At 43.2% G+C, this 9479-nt stretch overlaps 1 protein-coding gene across 1 annotated transcript in view; it reads left to right on the forward strand.

Moving 5' to 3' along the window:
* LOC146207985 (procathepsin L-like) overlaps positions 1-9479 on the forward strand; it is a 138824-nt gene that overhangs the window by 32201 nt on the left and 97144 nt on the right. The gene's annotated exons all lie outside the window — the stretch shown is intronic.

Here is a 9479-nt window from a genome sequence, read left to right on the forward strand (position 1 = left end):
GTCCAGCTGTCACACGTGTGTGATATGAATAAAAAGCATCATTGCCAAGAGTGTAGGATAAAAATATTCTTCACGTGTCACATCAAAAATCAACTAAAAATTTATAATTATTTGGAATCGTGAAAAGTTGCTCATAGTTTTGAAATGTCAGCCACATGCTCCTAGGTAAATTGGACACATGTTTTACCCATCATCTACTGGGAGGCTAGTGCAGTGACCTGTGTAGTATTAGAATTGAACAGAAAGACACAAAAGTGATTCTCACTCTGTTTTTAATACACTGTCCTGCGGAGGGCTTTACTTTTCAGTGGAAAACTATTTTCTCGTCTAAATATCTGCGACTTTACAAATTGCGTGACAGTAAAACTGTAGCACAATCGTACTGCAATATAGTGTGTCTCTTGAATAGTATGCTTGCGTTTTTGCAGAATCGTTCAAGAATATATTATTTCGAATACTCTTATTCGCTGGGAGTAGGGAGTATTCAGGTGCAAATTTCTTGCATATGAAATTAAATTGGGAAAGTAGGGATAATCGTAACGTACCGGTGTGAGCAGGTCGAAGGGAATGGTCTGATCTTGTGAAGACCATCAAAATTCACCTTCACTTGTTTTGCTGCATTTACATGTAATAGTCAAGATTTTCATGGAAAACATGTTGCACATAGTCATGAGGACGAAAATAACAAAAAAAAATAAAGTTTATAACTAAAGGTCCTGAGCCTCCTGAGGGATGATCTCTGGATATTATGAAAGGTATAGTTCCGTTTTAAAGATTGCGAAAACAGTACTTCAGAAAAAAACGTCCCATTGAAAACACGATCGTCGAGAATTTAGTGTATGTGACAAAACCTCACTTCCCCAGCACACGCGGCAAGGCTAAACATCAATGCGAAAGGAAGCTGCGTATAAATGATTGGAAAAAAGCGCCTGCATGTTGAATCCCTGAAAATTAAAAACGCTTCCAACCAATTCAACTAATTGGTAATTAGAAGAAATATCAAAGGGATTTAGTCATATTCATGGAGGCAGAACATGGTGTTCCCTTCGTGACATAAGAAAGTTAAAATTTTTACTCCTCGAATTGTTATAATTGATGTGCACGCGTTAAGAAGAGAAAAAGCACTGTTTCATGCGATTTGCATTTTGTTATTTTTAATCGCCTTTTTTTTTTGGGGGGGGGGGGGGGGGGGGGGCATATGTGTCCGATAAATAATGGTGGGGAACTGTGAGGCGAGTTAGTGACCTCGTTTCACACCGACCTGCGAATGTGCGTAATGAGCGCTTCACGTGCGACAGAAAAGTGTTGATCAGCACGATACTTTCTTTTTCTGGAAGGCATTGTTTTTGATATCGAATTTTCCTAATTTGTCATGTTATTACAGCATTGGCAAGGACATTGTTTGTATTGAAGGTTTTCCTAGAAAAAAATATTCTGCAACTTTCTGCAAATATTTTGCAAAGAAGACTTCGTTACGCTTCGAATAATTCGAACTATGACCACTGTTTTCATAGAAGAATCTGAGAACATCTTAAACTCTTCACAATTCAAAAAAAGAACACCTGAAAAGACGTGTAAGCTTGATTTGTGATTTGAATAAATGTATTCAGAAATGCCAGCAACACCGCTGCAAGATAGGGGTGAAAATTGGCGCATGAGGAAAAAGTAACGCGTAGGCAAAGAAAATATGGAGATGTAAGAATCCCAGAAAAGGCAAGATTAAAGCTTAGGTAATATAGAATATAAAAACGTTTCGCTGAGGGTCGCGAACCACAAAAAAGTGAAATGGAGTTCCTGTTTAGAACAGGTTTCGAAAAGGTGATATTCAGTGTGGAAATATTCAATGTGGAAACTGATAGCGCCTCGCTACAATAATCCTTTGATCTTTTGCCGAGAGCGGAGTGACAGCACATTATAAAATCTAATGGACACATATATCGAACAAAGCAGGCGTCGCATGGCAGTAACTAATAGCGCGAATTCTCCAGTTACGTGACATAAGATAAGCAGCATAACGCGAGTACCAACCTAGTGATCGATCAGTGTGAAAAGCTGCCTGGGCAAAGAGCACTGACCGCGTATCTTGTGTGTGGTGTTGCATTGTACATTTCGAAATATGAAAATGGTCTCACTTGCACAAGTAGATGATTCGCCTGCAAATTCGTCTAGACACAAAATACACGTATTTTCCATCACGCTCACCCCCAAACAATTTTTCTCTCTTTTTTTTTTTTTTTTTGTCGACGGCATTCCTTGAGGCTGCGTAAACGCCCAGCACGTTGACCATCTTGGAAACATTGTGCCTAACAGTCACTTTATTCTAATCTCAGAAGACTATGTTTCTGCCGAAAGAGTTGATTCGTGAGCCTATAGAGCGTAATTGCCGTTCGAAGACGTCAATAAAAGTGGCAGCCAACTGCCTGTCTGGTTATGAGAGTCGATGGACATGGCTACGCTGTGATGATCAAGAATAAATATGTATTTCATTTCATTTATTATTCCTTCGAAAGGCAGAGAATGTTCAGTAATTACGGCGATCAAACAAGGTAGTCAGATCAATTACAAAAAAATTGAAGGTACTTTTTGACACAGTAGAATGAAACAAATATTTTTTTCCTCTTTTCCATCTAATTTTTAATTTCTGTTTGAAGAGTTGGGTTTTACTCATAAGGAGGTCTATAATTTGACTCCGTGAAGCCACTACAAATCAAACGAATCAGTTGCCAAAGTCCACTAATTGACTCTTGCCAAAAACAGTCGGTGAGACGCTACCTATTTTTTTTTTTTTTACTGTGTTCATTGCTGAGTGTTTCTTGATCACCGTGACAGAAGTGAAACTTGTCCCGCACAGCCACATTTAAGGGTCACATCACATGTTTTTTTCCCCTCATACATATATCATTTCTCATTTGTCCATATTGTTGTCCGTTTTGTATTTTCCGGAGGTCACTAGCTCTGAACTGCACAGCTGCAACTCTGATAGAGCGTGATAAGGCACAAGGGAGGGTTCGAAACTTGCTACGCGTGTACATTCGTAGTTTTAAAAAGACAAATGTATTTCACTCTCAGTGTAATACGGAATGACGTAGACATGACCGAGATCGTATAAGGTCAAAGGTGTGCAATACACTAATAAACCACAAATATACGGTGTGAGTATAGTGACCTCTATCCGATGGTCCATTTTACCATTTTATTTGTGCTCTCGAAGAGGTGAAAAGAAAGAGAGATAGAGCCCAGACCAGCAAAAGCTTTACAGGGCTTAAAGCCAATTAAAAAAAAAAAACCGCAGCATTTTTAAAAATAACTTTTTGAAAACAAGGAAATAAAATTATCATAAGAACAATAAAAAACAGAGCAAAGAAAAAAAACTAGAACCGAGTCGCAAGTACATGCAGGCCAGAAGATGAAGAAAACATAAAACGCGAGAAGGCATCATCCAGACCTGTAAATAAGGGAAAAACAGGAAACAGAAACGGGAAACCATAGAACAGCATAAAAACAACGGATTCAGAAACTATTGCTTCATTATTCGCAATAACGTGCATCTTTTTCCCGAGTTCGAAATGACCCTTACGAATGCAATCTTGTGACGCAGTTGCGCGCCACCTTTGTGCTGCTGTCAATCTTGGTTTCAGGAAACGAAATCACCTGCGGCTGGGACGCCCAAAGCCTGATTGTAGTGGTAGGCTGGAATGCTGGCGATGGCTTCATCGAACCGGCCAAGTTCGCTGCAACTTTCACAGTAATGTGCACCGGCTGGCTGGCGCGAGCGAACAAACCATCGCAGTCATATCGGCCTATTACTGCAACGTGACCGTAGAGCCACAGTCGCAATCGATTTCGTTCACTGAAGCCATGGCGGCTCTGATAGCGTAATTTTTTTTTTTCATTTTGTGAGATTTTCTCCAATCTCAGAAAACAGGAGGCAAAATACTGAAATTGATATTTGTGGGGGCTCACCTTTACTTTGCAAAGTCGCATTTATAGCTATTTTAAAGTAACTGTTTCACAATGTAGGGGAACAGAATTACCTGTAAATAATTACAAAGAACCATTTCCTGCCGTGCACAAGGCAACTGACAACTGTGGGCACCTGGTTGGGATGCTCATGGCAGCACTGTATGCTGCTGGCTCCCCTGGCCTACCTCAAATACCTTATTTTTTAAGCATTGGCTTAAGTTAATTTCGACTCCAGGTATATGTATGCATTTCTACGCATGATAACTGACGTCTCAAATATAGCCAATTATAAATGCGTTTTTAACTGCAACAAGACTGCACTCTTTCAGTTGGTGGTGGTGTAGTGGAATGGTACATCGGGAAGCAACGCAAGCTATTAGGAGCACCCTAGCGGAAGGTTCCAGAATAATTTAAGTCACGGCTTGGTTAAAGCGGGCTGGATATTATCTTTGTTGGTGTTTCACACAATGAGTGTGTGTGTGGAAGCAATTGAGAAATAAAATATACAGTTAGTTGATTAACCATGAATCAAAACAGTTCGAAGCGTAGGTGGGCCTAGAAATGAGCGAGTGGGAAATGGATTTCTTAAACAAAATGACTTTAGGGTGGTGCTTCATAAATTTTTATCTTGTGAATTAGATATGAAATCGCAATCACTCCGAAACGTTGATTCATACGTTTACATTAAATAAATAACGAGCAATTCCTTCGTGCTGTTCATAGCGAGTAGTTGTCACCCGTGATTCGTCGAAGACATCATGATGTCCTCGTTGCCATCTGTTCTGTTGCTGCGGCGAGGTCTTTGCTGAAAGATTTTTTTTCAGCTGTATACTGCGAAAAGGGTAGTACCGAAATTGGATTTATGGAATCAATTTACTCTCTAAAAGATCTCCGCGATTCTTCTTACATGACCAAGCCTCCTGATTCCACTGAATTGTATTCTGGTACATGCTTCCGCTGAGATGATAGTTGCGTGACTGTTTCCTCCAGGGGCTCGTCAAACATGTTAATTTCATTCGGCGCATAAACTTCACAGATGCAGTGCTGGTTCATTAGGCATGCGCAGGTATGCCTAATGAATTATGGGGTACTCATACGGGCACACTGGCACCATTTTGTCCTTTAACTCCGCCACTGGCGCTCTCAGTACGGCAGGTGGTATACGGTTGCAGTGCAGGTAACTTTATGTAAACAACCAAACCCTCCACCTCTGTGAGGCCTGAGATTGCCTAATCCATTAGTGGTTCTGGCAGACGTTTAAACAGAAACAAAGATCTCATTCCCGAGGTCCCTCATCGAAAGGCTGACTGTGCTGCCTAATTTGGCGACTTCCCCGGGTGTTTCGATTCAGTACGGCTACGTAGCTGATGTCTAGCCTGAACACTCTTTCGCGCCCCAATTTACTTAACGCACACATGCATGGAAATTCGAAAATAACACCAAAGAGTCATATAAAGCTTTCAGAGTAACGCAATTTATTTGGCGGACAACCTTCGGGACAAGTACATGGGCACCACCCAGGAGCTCTGCTGGCCGGCATACTCTTATGCAGGCTCTGGGAATTTTGAGCTGAATCAACTATTCTAGTTCCATTATCTGAGGGCGGCCGTGGCCCAAATGGAGCTTGGAACTGCTTCGGGGTGTGAAAAATGTGTCAAATTAAAAGTTAACCTCCTCGATCTGGCGTACCTGTCTCTATTTGACTACATTAACAGAATGTGGTTGGGGGGAGTGCCGCTCCCTATAACTGAAGGGCCGCCTTGGTCACCTTCATTTCCAGAGCAAGCAAGTCCATAAACACGAACAACCTTGTCCCATCTCTCTGACTTCCTTTGCGGGCAAACATATGAAGACGATGTTACGCGACAGATTTTCCAGTGTTCATAAAATCCAAACTCTTTTTCGCAGACACTACGTTCGGGTTTCGCCTGGACATATGTGCACAGGATATCTTGCAACAACTGAATGAAGCCATCCTCAACCAGTAGAATGTCTCCAGAATGATAAGGTCCTACTCGCCTTAGAATTGAAGGGAGAATTTGATATTGTCTTTTACGAGATTATTCCCACCACTTCTCTCAAACCATTGACAGAAACGCCTTTCGATACACTCCGTAATTTTTGATGCACAGACAATCGCACATTCAAATCCAAAAAAGGAGCATAGTCTTTTTCATTTAAGAACCACGGTTACACCTCAGAGCACAGTGCACACTCTCTCCCCTGTTATTCAATACGGCCATGATGTACCTGTGGGCCCAGATGGACAGTGTTGCAGGTGCGCAGGATGCGCTGTACGCCGATTACGTCACTCTGTCTGTGACGCAGCGCTCCTCCCTCGGCAATATTGAGGCCAACCTACAGCAGGCAGCGATCATAGTGGACCATTATGCCCACAGCTGCGGCATCCCATTATTCCCACCCCCCCTTCCTGAAAGTCTGTATTTGCGCACACACAAGACGTACCAGAATGCGCAGCCAAAATGCATTGTCTCTTGCGACAGGTACAATCTCTGAACGTGTTGAAAGTCTGGGCACTGGGGTCTTTACCTCAACATAGACGGGAAGACACAGCATTGGTAAAACTTCATAAGGCTGGGTTGGCGGACCAGGTGAGCCGCATGATTTCACGGTTTCTAACAAGTGCGGAGGGTTACTATATGATGATTTCATGCGGCTGGCGCAAGCATTTGTAACCATTAAAAATTCTTTTTTCGCCTCCGTACTTTGACCTGACCTCCATTCTCAGGAAAATATTAAACAGGCCATCGAACTCCCTATGAAATTCTCTAGTCAGCATCTCCTGGGGTTGGGCATGATGCAATAGTTTCGTTAGCTCCACACTTGACCAACGAATATGCACGTGAAGATAGGCTGAACCAGCCAATCGAAAGTCGGCAGGAAACACGAAAATCGGGTAATGATCACTTCCGATGTGGTCAGGTGCTGTTGACCAATTCACGCGAACATCAGGTGAACGCAAATTCAAGTCTACAGCGGTCGCTTAAGCTGAAGACCGGAAGAAAGTAGGGCTTCTGTCATTGGCAGCACACAGGCCGAAACTGTCAATTTACGTCTAGGAGTTTGCGTCCAGGGAAATCCGTGTTTCTGTCACCCCACACGGAATGATGGGCGTTGAAATCACCGCAGATGATTCGAGGGGGTGGAAAATGATCGCAGAGCTGCTGCAGAAACAAATCAATTGCCGCCGTCTTCCGCGGGGATACGTACACGGATGCAATAAAAAGAGTTCGAAAACGGAGTTGTAATTTCATAGCCGCTGCCTCAATGTCATCCGCGCAAAGATCTGTAACGTTTAAGATAACGCAAAATTTCCCTCCGTATATAAAGCGCGACAAGGCCTCCAGGAAATGACTTTATGCTGCAGGTTTATGGGCGGCATATCCAGCCAAATATCTGCCGCTTTACAGGTCAGCTTCAGACAGGGCGAATACTGGAACACAAGTCGCTTTCAAGAGTAATTTCAGTTCAGCTAACCGGATTAAAATCCCAGCGCAGTTCAATTGTAATATAAAGGGCGCTTTTCGGTGGATTTAGATCCGTAACGCTGAACACTAGCCATATTAGGTCTAGAAGAAGCTGGCTGCCAAGGCAGTAATCATGGACTCTAATGAAAACATCAGCTATAGGAAGTTCTCAGGTTACCAGGCGGCATCGCTGGAACATGTCAACGCAGGGCCCCTCCAAAAGCATGGAGAAGGTGGGACACACTTTATTATTTGAGTTCCTTATTTTGCGCAACACACTCACATAGTCGACAAAAGATGCCGATGGAGACACTCTCTTGGCCACAGTAGCTGGTTTTCTTGTCGCTTGTGAGGCATAAGAAAGTCTTCCCTGCCCTCGAGTCTGGCTATGATCCGGTCGCTCAGAAACTTGGCCACTTTTTACTCGAAGTCAAATACCTGACTCGCACGCAGTGCTCCTTGGCACCTTGCTGGACTCAGGTATCTTAGGGACGCTGCTGGTTGACGCGGCAACGTCCGCCTCCAACGCTGGGAACTCTTGAATGCCTGGCACAGGCTTCTCAGTTGGTTCGGTTTTGGGACCAGCAATGAAAGATATCCGACGGTGTAGCGCGCTCACGCCGAAGGGGCAGCCGCAGAAATTTGCTGGATGATCACCATCGCAGTTTGCACAAGCGAAATCTGTCTTGCAGGCTTTAAACTCGTGGTCACCATCACACCGCTTACAGCGTCGATCCTTTGTGCAAACTTTGGTCACATGCCCAAACCGTTGGCATCTAAAACACCTTGAAGGTGCTTCAGTGAAATCAGCGACTGCATGTCAATCCTAGGTTAATTATCTCGGGGCTCATATTTTTGTGCTTGAGGCTCCAGGCTGAACTTGGATCCGTCTTGATATTGTTGTCAAAGACTGGCGGAAGGTCGGCTCCGTCCAAAAATGCGACTGGAGTGCTTACGTCGTCTTTCCCAGATTTCTTGGGTAGATTGCGCCAAAACTGGTTCCAGTACACCTCAGTCAAAGTAGCGGCCAAGCAACAATGTCTAAAAAGCTTGCTTGAAGCCGCCCTGGGATGATCCACATGGAGGCTAAGATACCATGGCCAGTCCTGAAGATGTCTGACTTGAAGATACAGCTCCGAATTCTGAATCTTGCAGGTGGTGTTTCCAGGATCCGGTAGAAGGTGTCAAGTGTCCAAACAGCTGGTAGATTTCCAATGGCGGATTGCCACTTGTCATGCAAAGGGACACAACGTGTGTCCTACACGTGGTGAAAGCAACTGCGCGAACGCAAGTAGACAGAACGTCCGTGGAACGGAACAAACGTAGAAAGGAGCCCAGAGTACAAGAATACTATATCAGAATAATGAATTGATGGGCCAGTTCGCTCAAGTCTACTTAGGAAAAACCAGGGAAGAAAAATATGCAGGATAAGAGGAAACACAAACACAGTCGCTGGACTTACAACTGCTTTAGTATTGCCACAACCGTGTACTTATTATGGTCACCGTCCGTTGCAAGCGCACATGCAAAACTAAAACCACCAGAAATATAAATTCATGTAACTCAAACACATTATAAAAACAGGCACTCATTCTTGGTGATAACTACCTTGCGCGTACAGAGCACAAAGTTTTAGAAAAAGATGGTTAAAACATGTTGAGACTAAAGGACGGCATCAGTTCTATAGTAGGAGATTGGTGAAGCCGGAGCAATCATTTTGGATCGTTAAAAACGTCAGCAAAAAAAAAGGTCGTCTTTTAAAGAGTTACTAGGGTTACAGGGGAAGCACAAGACGCTGTGGATAAGACTGCAATTCCTAGGGATAAAATAACGATATTTAATTTGTGACAATAATTCAGGTTTCTGCAGTTCGTTTCAACTGTTGGAGGAATTATTCAGGTATGATCTATTTCGGATTGCGGTTATACAATCACGTCTTGATGGAACAACGTTTCAGTACGGGAGCAGCCTGATGTGATCAGGAATATGATTAGGGTGTGTCTTTCAAACGACAAGTGTTCTAATGAC

This window comes from Amblyomma maculatum, chromosome 1 (assembly GCF_055883805.1).
Source record: "Amblyomma maculatum isolate TAMU_Amacu chromosome 1, ASM5588380v1, whole genome shotgun sequence".
NCBI lineage: Eukaryota > Metazoa > Arthropoda > Arachnida > Ixodida > Ixodidae > Amblyomma > Amblyomma maculatum.